The sequence below is a fragment of the Schistocerca gregaria genome, chromosome 11 (genome assembly GCF_023897955.1).
Source record: "Schistocerca gregaria isolate iqSchGreg1 chromosome 11, iqSchGreg1.2, whole genome shotgun sequence".
NCBI lineage: Eukaryota > Metazoa > Arthropoda > Insecta > Orthoptera > Acrididae > Schistocerca > Schistocerca gregaria.
This window is the reverse complement of record NC_064930.1, coordinates 30,044,694-30,060,243: the sequence shown is the minus strand read 5'-3', so window position 1 is coordinate 30,060,243 and position 15,550 is coordinate 30,044,694.

Sequence of the window (15,550 nt, the reverse complement as noted above, 5' to 3'; positions counted from 1 at the left end):
TTGCTGGCAGTTTAGTATGTTACTATCTTAACTCCATGCAAAATCTCCTGCAGTAGCTGATATTTTTATTGAAACAGAATTTTTGAAAAATGTACACATGCTCTAAGTGGACTCCCACAGGATAAGTCAACAGTGTAAAAAGTAATTGTTTTCCGCAGCATGAAACCCCAATAACCAAAGCATCTCTAATATCAGGAAGGAATGGCCCATTCGTCTCTTTCTTCAGGTTTCTACCTTCATCACTGCTGGACCAGTCATTTAAATACCCTTGTGGTGAGACTGTTTCGTCCACTTGGTTATAGTGGTAACTGTTTATTTGCATTGAAATGGAGGGTTTTTATAAACTCTTGCTTACAGCTGGGTATATAAACAAACTTAAATTAGATCGTAATTCAGTGCCCACATCTGGTACTGATGATTCATACATTTCCACTTCCATCAATGCACAGAATGCATCATGGAGTCGAGCTATGGTAGTTTCCAATGAGTGGAGATTTTGGCAAGCTACCGACAGTAAATTACTTGTAGAATATGTGCCTGCCATGTTTGCCAACACTCTAGCTCATCCTGTGCTGCATTTCATTAAAATGTTAAAAATCAGCTCCTGTAGATCTGTGCTCCCTCTGTTAAATATTTTAACTGTACCAACTCTATCCCCTACAGAGATGGTATGGTCACCTGGTAACATCAGGGGAGAACAAACTTTTCTGTGGAACAAGGCTGACATCTGCTTTGAGACATTGCATTGTCAGTGTGATTGATATAAAGCGAATATTACTTTGTCATCACTAAATCGATGGTTTTAAAGGAATTCCACTTACTAGAACTCCCTATTCGACATTACACTGACAGTAACATGATTACACCCACTGGTATTCAAACAGTAGGTTTGATTAAACAGCATTATGTTGACACCAGATGCCTGCTGCAACGACTTCACCTTTGCTGCAAGGAAAGCATATAGTGTTCGTTAGAAGCTTATTTGCTCATTTTCTCTGTTTGTCAGCATTAATACTTAAAATTGGCTCACAATGGGCACTTTTGATTCATGACGTGATGTCCTTATCCTTTGATGTTTGTCACAAGTGAGCAAATTATTTATCAATTGCTGTAAGTATATTTTTGCGACATCTACTACTATTATAGTTGTAATGGTATTATTATTGTTATTATTATTGTTATTTTGCTTCAAATCCCGTTTTTGTGCACATGTGTGTATTTATCAGGCACATTTATAAGCTTTATAAACTGTGTGGTCCATAGAACCACTGGCTGAAATGCATCACTTCTTTGTTTTGTGTTACTTGCAGCACTTAGATCGCCCAATCCAGTGGAAGCCCTCATAGTAGCAGCAGTAGTACATAAGAGTACTGTGAGCTGAAATGATTTCATAAGAAGCGACTTATTTTAAATATTGTCTGTGTTTCTTAACTTCAACTCCTATACTTCATATATGTCTGCTTATTTACCATGCCAACTCTGGTATGGACAGATATAGTAATTGCTGTGTTCAGATGTGAATGAAGTTAGTGATTCTTCGCTCACAGCTCCAGCTAGTGTTGTCCACCAATTGGTCCACTGCTGCGGTCACCTTGGGTACTGCCCATACTGAGATTGACCTCTCACTTGGTCCGCAGCTCGTAGTTGTGCGGTAGCGTTCTCGCTTCCCGCGCCCAGATTCCCGGGTTCGAATAACGGTGGGGTCAGGGATTTTATCTGCCTCGTGATGACTGGGTGTTGTGTGCCGTCGTTGGTTAGTTAGGTTTAAGTAGTTCTAAGTTCTAGGGGACTGATGACCATAGATGTTAAGTCCCATAGTGCTCAGAGCCATTTGAACCTCTCACTTGTGGTCGAGTGGGAAGTCATTCCAGCATTTGGGTGGCAGTGAAAGAATTTCCATGTTGCTGATCGGAGAGCCTGCTCAGTTCGTCTGATGAACAATTTGATTTCTGTCTATGGCTGATGAAATCCATGAGCCAGATGAAGTCGCTTGCCATGTTCCAGAGAAAGCCTCTCAGTGTGCAAGACAGGACAGAGGATAGTATTACTGGTGATTGGAAGCTCCGGTGTTAGGTGTGTAATGGCACCATTCAGAGAAACGACTGTATAGGAGGGGAAGGAATCCAATGTGCATACTGGAAGGACTTTTTACAGGTAAGAAATGGGTGCTTCTGGATGCCATGAAAGACATGGAATAGCCAGCAGTAGGTGGTGGCTCACGTTGGTGCTGTCAATATGTGCCACATTGGATTGGAAGAGGTTCTCTCAGGTTTCAGGTGACTGGCTAGTAAAGATTGCCAGATGAAGGCAGAGCTCACCATCTGAAGCATCATGGGCAGAACTGAAGGTGGTTCTTTTATACAGAGTGGAGTGAAGTCTGAATCAGATTCCCAGACAGTTCTGCAGCTGTGTAGGTTGCAGATTCCCCAACTTGCGTCAGAAGGTGGTGGATTTACGGATTCAACTAAATGGCTCAGGAGTCAGCTACACAAAGGAAGCAGTTCCACGAGTATGCGGATGTGTAGAGGGGACAGGGCTTTTTTTTTTTTAAATTAGAGGGTCTCAGGTAAGTGCAGAAAGTGCTTCAGTTTCAAAAGCTTCTAGTAGAACATCGAAAGAGGGTAGATACAACACAGTGAGTATCGTAGCTGTAAATTGTCGTAGTTGCATTAGAAAAGAACGAGGGCTCAAACCGCTAACAGAAAGCACTGAATCTCAAATCGTTATAGGTATTTAAATAATTTCAGCTGAAATTTTTTAAGAGACCTAAGCATGTTCACAAGTAATAGATGAAATACTTTTGGTGGTGTAGTGTTCATTGCTGTTTGAAGTAGTTTACGTTGTAGTGAAATTTAAGTAGATAGCTCCTGTGAAGTAGTAAGGGTAGCGATCAATTAAAAGTTCTGATCTCAGATGTCATGGTCTATCTGTAAACTTACCTCTTCCTGACGTTTCAATGCCTACTGCAGCCAACATCATCGGAGGTGAATAAACGATGGCTGCCAGGCCATGGATTTCCCGTTTATATAGTGTGCATAGAGGGCACCAACATATGTCACTTGGGGCAGACTATAAGTATATCTCTGACTAACATCATTATTCTTGAATGAATGTAATCGATCATCACATCATTGGAATGAAGTCGACCACAATATCCTGTCTAACTTTAAACCGTCCCCTTTTGTGTTGAAATCATTGTGGTGTTCCAGAATTTCCTATAAATACGTGCATAATAATCGATGTTCTGGCTAACACGCTAGTCTCACAAAATTTTATTTCGTGACCACCTTCCTTAAAAACATGTTTCGGTACAGCTGATTTGTCGGTATATACCAGTGTACAGTTCCTTTTGTGTTCGGTTGGCCAAAACTTTCTCAATACAGTCCGTAATATTGTGAATAAATGGAAAAAAACTTTTCCAGCTGACAGTTGTTGCTGCATGTTGTCACATACTTTTCTTCTGGGATGAAGTGCTCGCTCGATGTCGTTGTCGGCGTATCCATTTTTCTTAACAGCCATTCACAAATGATTTAGATCAACTTGAAAATAAACTTACCAGCTCTGTCCACCAATGTTTTAATGACACCTCTCTTCTTCCTGGGATGATGGTTCGAATGCTTATGGAAGTAATAGTCGATGTGTGTTTCTTTTGTATACACCTTATGCCCTAGAATCCCATTGCCTGTTTAATTGCTGATACGTCCAAAAAATTTTGTTGCCATTTCTCTGTTTCTCCATAGTAAATTGTACCTTTGGATTAATACTATTCAGATACACCAAGAAACCGTACAGTTCCTCTCTAATGTGATTCCATATCACAAAAGTCCCATACACATACCGTCACCACTTTCAAGGACTTTTTTCTGCGCGACTGCAGCCTTTACTGTTCCAAAAATTCCATGAAAAGATTAGCAACAGCTGGACTCAGAGGGCTGCCCATGGCCCTGCCTTCTGTTTGTTCGTGAAACTCATTATCATACTGGAAATAAGTCATGGACGACCGCCGGTGGCCGAGTGGTTCTAGGCGCTTCAGTCTGTAACCGCGTGACCGCTACGGTCGCAGGTTCGAATCCTGTCTTGGGCATGGATGTGTGTGATGTCCTTAGGTTAGTTAGGTTTATGTAGTTCTAAGTTCTAGTGGACTGATGACCTGAGATGTTAAGTCCCATAGTGCTCAGAGCCAAATAAATCATGGACATGCGATGTTGGGACCTCCATAGCCTGGCAGCCAGTCATTGACTCACTGCTGCCCGCAGTTGGTAACGAAACGTCAGGAAGTAGTAGTTTTACAGATTGACCATGGCCTCTCAGGCCATACTTTTAACTAATGGGGATGCTAACTGTGAAAGCCTATACAGTATGATAAGTACAGGTGGAGCTTACACCTACAAACTGGAATAAATTAATAAGTTCCCTTCACCAATGCTCTGACTTGGATGAAACATGCTGAACAGTTCAAAGAAAACTTGTCATTTGAAATAGGTATGCCACTCGTAGAATTAGAGTTTGTGGGGACTTTGGTCTACCCTCTATATATTGGCGAAAATACAATGTCAGTGGTAGGCATAAAACGTCGTCGAAAACCGAACTGAATGGTGTGTCTGAAAATTATTTTGCACAGTAAGTTCAGAAACGCACTGAAAGTGTAAATGTTTGAGAAAACATCTTTGACGTCTTAATAACCATGGGCAAACAGGGAGCGTAACAGGTACAGGGATTAGTGACCACAATGTTGTTGAGCCATGAAAAGTTCACAAGAGTGAATACTGTAACATCAAAACTCACCAAAATAAACGCATAATACATGCCCTTGAAAAGCAGTTAAAAATTCACTTGACACATCCCAAGGAGAGAGACTTTACACTCCTTCAGATAAGTCTCTCTAAACATAGTCCAGATGTGGTTTAAAGTAAAATAAGTAATAACTGAGAGATACATATCAAATAAGTTAATAAGTGGTACTGACACACAACAGGTCAGACCAGTGTTTCAGAAGCAATGAAATACACATGCCAAATTTAAAAGAATGCAAAATCCACAGGATTGGCGAAGTTTTTCAGAAGCTCGAAATTTAGTGCAAACTTCAATGAGAGAGGCCTTTAATAGTTTCCAGAACGACACTCTGTGTCGAAATCTGGCAGAAAACCCAAAGAAATTCTGGTTGTATGTAAAGTATACAATTGACAAGGTGCATAAATACCTTCGCTGTGCGATAACAATGGTAAAGTTATTGACGACAGTGCTACTAAAGCGAGTTACTGAAGACGGATTTTATAAATTCCTTCACAGGAAAAGCAAAGTATTCCAGAATTCTCTCTCCCCCCTCTGTCTCTCCCCCCTCTCTCCCTCTTTCGGTCCCTCTCTCCCTCTCTCGGTCCCTCTCTCCCTCTCTCGGTCCCTCTCTCCCACTCTCGGTCCCTCTCTCCCTCTCTTGGTCCCTCTCCCCCTCTCTCGGCCCCTCTCTGTCCCTCACTCCCTCTCCATCCCTCTCTCCATCCCTCTCTCCATCCCTCTCTCCATCCCTCTCTGTTCCTCCCTCTCTGTCCCTCCCTCTCTCCCTCCTTCTCTGTTCCTCACCCCCTCTCCATCCCTCTCTCCCTCCCTCTCTCCCTCCCTCTCTCCCTCCCTCTCTGTTCCTCCCTCTCTGTCCCTCCCTCTCTGTTCCTCCCTCTCTGTCCCTCCCTCTCTGTCCCTCCCTCTCCGTCCCTCCCTCTCTCGGTCCCTCTCTCCCTCTCTCGGTCCTTCTCTGTTCCTCACTCCCTCTCCATCCCTCTCTCCCAGCCTCTCTCCCTCCCTCTCTATCCCTCCATCCCTCTCTCTCCCCCTCCCTCTCTCTCCCCCTCCCTCTCTCACCCCCTCCCTCTCTCTCCCCCTCCCCCTCTCTGTCCCTCCCTCTCTGTCCCTCCCTCTCTGTCTCTCCCTCTCCCCCTCCCTCTCTCCCTCTCTCCCTCCCCCCAGCCAACATTTTAAAATATTTGGTAATACATTTTACACTAGTATCTTCAGAAGGCTCTGAATGTGCGGCTAAAGAAGCCCCAAGATAGGCTACAACACTTTCGTTTTGCTTCATTTGTGGCACAAATGGAAATGAGCGACTTTTGGCTGGGGAATATTCTTTGGATGGATAAGGCATATTTTACTCTGCATGGGGCTGTGAATGCACAGAACTGTCACATATGGGGGTTTTCCTCCCAAATCTTGTGCAGGAACATCCACTGCTCCCAGCTTATGTGATGGTGTGGTGTGATTTCACAACCCCCCTTAATTTTCAGTCAGTGTTCCTAGAAGATAATGACAAGTCATGCACATCTTAGGAGTTCAGTGACATCCGAATTTTATAAGTACCTTGTTATGCAACGTTATTCCAGCATTTCATGAAAACACGTGTATCATGATTTTGATGGTATGTCATTTGTCGAGTGAACTATTGGTTTCATGTAAATTTCAGTATCATCTGCATCATGACTAGACAGTTGTTTCAAGATATGTGGCCGTGAGATCATCTGGTACAAATTCATGTGACATGTGGATGTTGGGATATGTGAAAGATTTATTGGGGATGTATCCAGATACCCCTGATCAGTAAGCTATCATATGATGACAGTCAATTTGATTACACTGTATATGATGTAGACAACTATTAACTATGTCATGTCATGGATACATCAAGTTGCAGAGGCAGTAGACCATTTTGAATATGTAACTTCTGATCATATGCTAACAAAGATACCAGAACCACCATTATCATTGGTCTGATCGTTCTTATCTTTTTCTGCCTGATACCTCGTTCTCACTGCAAATAGCACCATCTTTTCACCTGGTGGCGGAAAGTGAAAAATTATTTTTCAGCATGCTCGTTGAGGACACGAGTTAATATACATCCTACAATGTTACACCATCCTGCAAAATATGGAACCCACACTGCAGCACCCAGAACACTCTCAGTTTAATTAAAATCAGTTAAAACGCCTCAGATCGATTTCTTGTTATGAAAACCGGGTGCTTTTCAGACAATTTTACCCTCAGTAAATTCCTAATAAAGTTGCTATGACGTCAAGCAGATACCACACTACTCCTATGATTGCCACTCAGCAGGTTTTTTTTATCGACAGCTTGTGTTTATTGTTATTACAGTGTAGTAATTTTGGTGACCTCTGTCAGTGTCTCTTACAATATGCAGTGTGCCCCATGTCTCCCTAACCATTCAAACCATTTGGATAGGACTTATTCTCCATGAGTTCTGTCCACAGCTCGTGACCTTGTAGCTAACATTGCTGCTTCTGGATTATAGAATCCTGGATTCGATTCCTGGCTGGGTTGGGAACCTTCTCTGCCTAATGAGTGGGTGTTTGCTTTGTCCTCATCATTTGATCATCATCATTCATGACAGTGACTGCATTGGACTGTGCAGTTGAGTGACCCACAAACCAATCATCATCATCATCATACATGAATTCTGAGAGTAAGAGAACTGTACTTCAACGTATATTTCGGCAAATGATTTATGAAGTTGTGGATGACACTAATATTCATCAAGATTAAATGATGGAAATTGGTGATACAAATTAAGAAACTGGCTTGGTGGTGGTGGTAGTAGTGGTCGTTGTGAAAATGATAACAGAGGACATACTTATATCACCATGACTCCTTCTTTTATTGTAGGGGACACTCAAATGGAGACATGCACAATCCAAGCAATGTTTATGCTAGACAATATAAATAACATTGCTTTGCAGATTCCTGCCCTGTGACTTAGTGGTAATGCGTTGGGCAGGAATCGAGACATTGAACTAGAAATTAGGTGTACTTTTTCCCTGAAGATATTTTAGATATTCAACAGTGATGAAACAAAATCTTGATAATATAAAAATGTTCAAAAGAACATACCTTCTTTGCGTGATATTAATGTTTCTGAGATAAGATTTAATAGGCTTGTTTGTATTCACAAGTCTCCAACCCTGGCATCAAGTGCACTGACAATCTTTCCTTAGTAGGTGGAACCAGATGTAATAGTTTCACGGTGATGTAAGAAACGACCCACCAGGGTAGCCGAGAGCACTAACACACTGCTTCCTGGATTCGAGTAGACGTGCTGACCCCGAATCCATCTGGCAGATAAACGACGAAGGGCCAGTGTGCCGGCCAGCCTGGATGTGGTTTTTAGGTGGTTTTGTACACCCTGCTAGGTGAATAGCAGGCTGGTCCCCACATTTCACTTCAGTTACACAGCTTGCAGACATTTGCATTTTCCCATGGATTACACTGGATGGAAACAGTTGGGGTACATTAATTCACTAATTATGTCCTGGAATGGGGGGGGGGGGGGGGGGCGGGGCGGGCGACGACTTTGGGAATGGCGACCCCCATCGTAATATTAGCCTGTAATGGCACTTTGCAACCAGCCTCGGCCAAAAGACTGAGTAAAGGTTGCAAAGTCCCATTGATCCCCCAACCCAACTAGTTGTTGGGTAGAGGAGTACTGGCGTAGATAAATCGAATGTAAGAAACTGTTTTTGTTCATAATGACAGCCCTTTGGTTGGAAAATTGAGAGAACAAAGGAAGGAATAAAATAGTGGTAACAGCTATCATGCCAAAATTTTGAACAAATGTGGTGTAAACCATCAGCAGTGTTACTGTCCAAGCTGTAGTATGTGTGTCGATGAAATACATGTGCACTTCCATCATCACAGCAACCATCGAAAAGAAGCGCAAAGTATATCTATTTAAAAAAGCTGATAAAAATGCTCTTAATGCCCTCTTAAGAGACAGTCTTCTCCTTCCGATCTGATCATGTAAGTGTAGAAAAGTTGTGGTATGTTTTCAAAGAGATCATAATCGACAGCAATTGAGAGATAAATACCACATAAATTAATAAGTGATGGCACTCATCCCCCATGGTACACTAGGTGGGTCAGATCGTTGTTGCAGAAGCAACGAAAAAAACCATGCCAAATTTAGAAGAGCGCAAAATCCTCAAGATTGGCAGAGTTTTACAGAAGTTCGAAATATGGCGCGTACTTCAATGCGAGATGCTTTCGATAATTTTCACAACGAAGTTCTGTCTCGAAATCTGGCAGAAAACCAAGAGATTCTGCTCATACATAAGGCACAACAGTGGAAACGCGCAATACCTTCACTGTGCGATAACAACGGTGAAGTCACTGAAGATAGTGCCACTAAAACAGATTTATTAAACACGGTTCTCCGAAAGTTCTTCACCAAAGAAGACGAAACCAATATTCCTGAATTCCAATCAAGAACAACTGCCAAGATGAAAAACATAGAAGTAGATATCCTCGGAGTAACAAAGCTGCTCAGAGTATGCTGATAAAATAGCTCCATATTTAGCAATAATATACGACAACTCGCTCACTGAAAGATCCATGCCTAAAGACTGGAAAATTGCTCAAGTCACACAAATACCCCGAAAGGGAAGTAGGAGTAATTCGCTAAATTACAGGCGTATATCACTAACGTCGATTTGCAGTAGGGTTTTGGAACATATACTGTATTCAAACATTATGAAGTACCTCGAAGAAAACAATTTATTGACACAGTCAGCATGGTTTCAGAAAATACCGTTCTTGTGAGACACAACTGACTCTTTATACTCTGAAGTAATAAGGGTTATCCACAAGGAATGTCAAATTGATCCCATATTTTTAGATTTACAGAAGGCTTTCGACACTGTTCCTCACAGGCGTCTTCTAACCAAACTGTGTGCCTACGGAGTATCGCCTCAGTTGTGTGACTGGATTCGTGATTTCATGTCATAAAGGTCACAGTTCATACTAATTGACGGAAAGTCATTGAGTAAAACAAGTAATATCCGGCGTTCCTCGCTATTGTTTCTGATCTATATTAACAACATAGGAGACAATCTGGGTAGCCGTCTGAAATTGTTTGCAGATGATTGTGTCATTTACTGTCTTGTAAAGTCATCAAATGATGAAAACGACTTACAAAATGATATAATAAGATATCTGTATGGTGCAAAAAGTGGCAACTGACCCTGAATAACGGAAAGTATGAAGTTATTCACATGAGTCCTAAAAGAAGTGTGCTAAATTACGATTACACGATAAGCCACACAAAACTGAAGGCTGTAAATTCAACTAAATACTTGGGGATTACAATTAACCTAAATTCGAACGATCACATAGATAATATTGTGGGTAGAGAAAAAGGGAGAGAAGGAAACATACTAGGTGAATATGGATAAGGGCTAAGAAATGAAAGAGGAAGCCGTCTGGTAGAATTTTGCACAAATCATAACTCAATCATAGCTAACACTTAGTTAAAGAATCATAAAAAGGTTGTACACATGAAAGAATCCTGGAGATACTAGAAGGGATCAGACAGATTATATAATGGTAAGACAGAGACTTATGAACCAGGTTTTAAATTGTAAGACATTTCCAGGAGCAGATGTGGACTCTGAGCACAATCTATTGGTTATGAACTGTATATTAAAACTGAAGAAACTGCAATGGGAATTTAAGGAGATGGGACCTGGATAAACAGACTAAATCAGTGGTCATACTGAGTTTCAGGGAGAGGATAAGGGAACAATTGTCACGAATGGGGGAAAGAAATAAAGTAGAAGAAGAATAGGTAGCTTTGAGGAATGAAATAGTGAAGGCAGCTGAAGATCAAGTAGTAGGTAAAAAGACGAGGGCTAGTAGAAGACCTTGGGTAACAGAAGAAATATTGAGTTTAATTGATGAAAGGAGAAAATATTATAATGCAGTAAATGAAGCAGGCAAAAAGGAATACAAACGTCTCAAAAATGAGATTGACAGGAAGTGCAAAATGGCTAATCAGGGACAAATGTAAGGCTGTAAAGGGTTATCTAACGAGGGGTAAGATAGATACTGCCTGCAGGAAAATTGGAGAGACCTTAGGAGAAAGGACAGCCACTTGCATGAATATCAAGAGCTCAGATGGAAACCCAGTCGTAAGCTAAGAAGGGAAAGCAGAAAGGCGGAAGGAGTATACAGAGTGTTACAAAAACGTACAGCCAAACTTTCAGGAAACATTCCTCACACACAAAGAAAGAAAATGTGTTATGTGGACATATGTCCGGAAACGCTTACTTTCCATCTTAGAGCTCATTTTATTACTTATCTTCAAATCACATTAATCATGGAATGGAAACACACAGCAACAGAACGTACCAGCTTGACTTCAAACACTTTGTTACACGATATCTTACCCCTCATGAGAATGGTGTATTGTATCACAGCCGTCCACAATATGAGCATGAAGAGTCTCAACATTTGGTACTGGGGTAGCATAGAGAAGAGCTTTCAAATGTCCCCATAAATGAAAGTCAAGAGGCTTGAGGTCAAGAGAGCGTGGAAGCCATGGAATAGGTCTGCCTCTACCAATCCATCGCTCACCAAATTTGTTGTTCAGAAGTGTACAAACACTTCAACTGAAATGTGCAAGAGCTCCATCGTACATGAACCACACATTGTGTCATGCTTGTAAAGGCACATGTTATAGCAGCTCAGATAGAGTATAACGTGCGCCATTGAGCGTATGTGGAAGAACATGGGACCCAATCAAGACATCACCAACAATGCCTGCCCAAATGTTCACAGAAAATCTGTGTTGATCAAGTGATTGCACAATTGCGTGCGGATTCTCGTCAGCCCGCACATGTTGATTGTACAAATTTACAATTTGATCACGTTGAAATGAAGCCTCATCCGTAAAGAGAACATTTGCACTGAAATGAGGATTGACACATTGTTGGATGAACCATTCGCAGAAGTGTACCCATGGAGGCCAATCAGATGCTGATAGTGCCTGCACATGCCATACATGGTATGGAAACAACTGGTTCTACCGTAGCGCTCTCCATTCTGTGACGTGGTCAACGTTACCTTGTACAGCAGCAATGTCTCTGACGCTGACATTAGGGTTATCGTCAACCGCACAAAGAATTGCCTCATCCATTCTCCTCGTCGTTCTAGGTCTTCCCCAGTCACGAGTCATTGGCTGGAATGTTCTGTGCTCCCTAAGACGCCGATCCATTGCTTTGAACGTCTTCCCATCAGGACACCTTCATTCTGGAAATCTGTCTCGATACAAACGTACCACGCCACGGCCCCATGCTAATCCATACATCAAATGGGTATCTGCGAACTCCACATTTGTAAACATTGCACTGGGTGCAAAACCACATTCGTGATGAACACTAACCTGCTAATGCTACGTACTGGTGTACTTGATGCTAGTACTGTAAAGCAATGAGTCACATGTCAACACAAGCACCGAACATTACCTTCCTTCAATTGGGCCAACTGGCGTGAACCGAGGAAGTCCAGTATATACTGACAAAACTAAAATGAGCTCTAACCTGGAAATTAAGCGTTTCCGGACACATGTCCACATAACACCTTTCCTTTATTTGTGTGAGAGGAATGTTTCCTGAAAGTATGGCCGTACCTTTTGGTAACACCTTGTATAGAGGGTCTATACAAGGGCGATGTGCTTGAGGGCAGTGTTATGGAAATGGTAGAGGATTTAGATGAAGATGAAATGGGAGATACGATACTGCATAAAGAGTTAGACAGAGCACTGAAAGACCTCAGTTGAAACAAGGCGTCATTAGAACTACTGATGGCCTTGGAAGAGCCATTCCTGACAAAACTCTACCATCTGCCAAGCAAGATGTATGAAACAGGCGAAATACCTTCAGACTTCAACAAGAATATAATAATTCCAAGCCCAAAGAAAGCAAGTGTTGACAGATGTGAAAATTACCGAACAATCAGTTTAATAAGTCACAGCTGCAAAATACTAATGAGAGTTCTTTATAGATGAATGGAAAAAACTGGTACAGGTCGGCCTCTGAGAAGATCAGTTTCGATTCCGTGGAAATATTAGGACACGTGAGGAATACTGACTCTGCGACTTATCTTAGAAGAAAGATTAAGAAAAGGCAAACCTATGTTCCTAGCATTTGTAGACTTAGAGAAAGTTTTTGACAATGTTGACTGGAATACTCTCTTTCAAATTCTAAAGGTGGCAGGGGTAGAATACAGGGAGTTGAAGGCTATTTACATTTTGTGCAGATATCAGATGGCAATTAAGAGTAGAGGGGCATGAAAGGTAAGCAGTGGTTGGGAAGGGAGTGAGACAGTGTTGTAGCCTCTCCCCGATGTTATTTAATGTGTATATTGAGCGAGCAATGAAGGAAACAAAAGGAAAATTCAGAGTAGTTGTTAAAAACCATGAAGAAGAAATAAAAACTTTGAGACTTCCTGGCAGATTAAAACTGTGTGCCCGACGGTCGGGCACACAGTTTTAATCTGCCAGGAAGTCTCATATCAGCGTACACTCCGCTTCAGAGTGAAAATCTCATTCTAAAAACTTTGAGGTTCGCCGATGGTATCGTAATTCTGTCGGAGACAGTAAAAGACTGGGAAGAGCAGCTGAAACGAATGGACAGTATCTTGAAAGGGGGATGTAAGATGAACATCAACAGAAGCAAAACTAGGATAATGGAATGTAGTGGGGTGATGCTGAGGGAATTTTATTAGCTGATGAGTCGCTTAAAGTAGTAGGTGAGTTTTGCTATTTGGGGGGAAAAATAACTGACGATGCACGAAGTAGATAAGATATAAAATGTAGACTGGCAATGGCAAGGAAAGCGTTTCTGAAGAAGAGAAATGTATGAACATCGAGTATAGATTTAAGTGTCAGGAAGTCGTTTCTGAAAGTATTTGTATGGAGTGTAGCCATGTATGGAAGTGAAATGTGGACGATAAGTAGTTTGGACAAGAAGAGAATAGAAGCTTTCGAAATGTGGTGCTACAGAAGAATGCTGAAGATAAGATGGGTAGATCACACAACTAATGAGGAGGTATTGACTAGAATTGGGGAGAAGAAGAGTTGTGGCACAACTTGACAAGAAGAAGGACCGGTTGGTAGGACATGTTCTGAGGCATCAAGGGATCACAAATTTAACATTGGAGGGCTGCGTGGAGGGTAAAAATCATAGAGGGAGACCAAGAGATGAATACACTAGCAGATCCAGAAGGATGTAGGTTGCAGTAGGTACTGGGAGATGAAGAAGCTTACACAGGATAGAGTGGCATGGAGAGCTGCATCAAACCAGTCTCAGGACTGATAACAACAACAACAACAGAGCAAACCAAAGACTGCAATTCATTGCCAGAACACTTAGAAGGTGCAACAGGTCTACTAAAGAGACTGCTTACACCACACTTGTCCAGCCTTTTCTGGAGTATTGCTGTGTGGTGTGGGATCTGCGTCAGGTGGGACTGGCAGATGACACTGAAAAAGTACAAAAAACGGCAGCTCGTTTTGTATTATCGCGAAATAGGGAACATAGTGTCAGAGACATGGTATGTGAATTGGAGTGGCAATCATGAAAGCAAAGGCGTTTTTCGTTGCGACAGGATCTTCTCATGAAATTTCAATCACCAATTTTCTCCTCCGATTGGGAAAACATTTTGTTGGCACCCACTTAAATCGGGAGAAATGATCATCACGATAAAATAAGAGAAATCAGGGCTCTCACAGAAAAATTTAAGTTCTCGTTTTTCCTGCGCACTGTTCGACAATGGAATGGTAGAGAGAGTGCTCCAAGGCACTTTATTGTGAATAGCAGAGTAATCGTCTAGATGTAGATCAATAGTTTATCCATGTACCTGCCACACGAAATGCTGTGCGGTAAAGATTAGGGATATGAACCAAGCACCCAGTATCTACACAATGCTTACATGGTGATCTCTAAAACAATTGATAAATAAAAACCTCAAAATTTATTTATTGCTAAAGCTTTCCAGAAATTCTGTTTCTTATTCTGGGTGGTTTATGGTTGACTGGCATATTGTAAAATTTTGACTGGCATACTGTAAAATTTTAATTGTAAGTTTTATTTCTAGTACTTTGACAAACAGAAAAGTATTTGTTTGAAATCTTATTTGCATATTTTTCTGATGTGTTTTATCATTATTAGTGTTCAGTTATTTCACTTACATGAGTATGAAAATACAAGTTGTAAATTATTGAGTTATAAAAGTTACAATATTTAGTGATTCAGTTGTCAACTTCTAGAATCTGACACACCATGATACCAGTTACATTTTAAAAAATCTTGTGATCTAATTAATTGTTCAAAAACACTCGAAATTTACCAGACACCATGCCAAACAAAACTATATACTCAACACAATGCAAAAAAGTTAAAAGTACAGTCAGAACAAAAGAAAACTCTGGAGCCTGCACACCTTCAGTAGTTTGTAATCTTTAATATCCACCTATGTACATACTGGGGACCTGAAAAGCATTACAGTTCTTTTCTGTGGGAAAGGGTTTAACTGCAGGTATAATAATGAAACCCAGATACTACACGTGTAGCTCATGCATCAGCTGTTATCACTGCCACTCAGTATGTAGTGTTACCCGTCAGCATTTAATTGGTGATGATGTGACCATTTATGTGTGTGTCCTTCAGTCAATGGTGTTCTGCAATGCCAGGAGACCAGATGTTGGGAAGATGTAAAAATT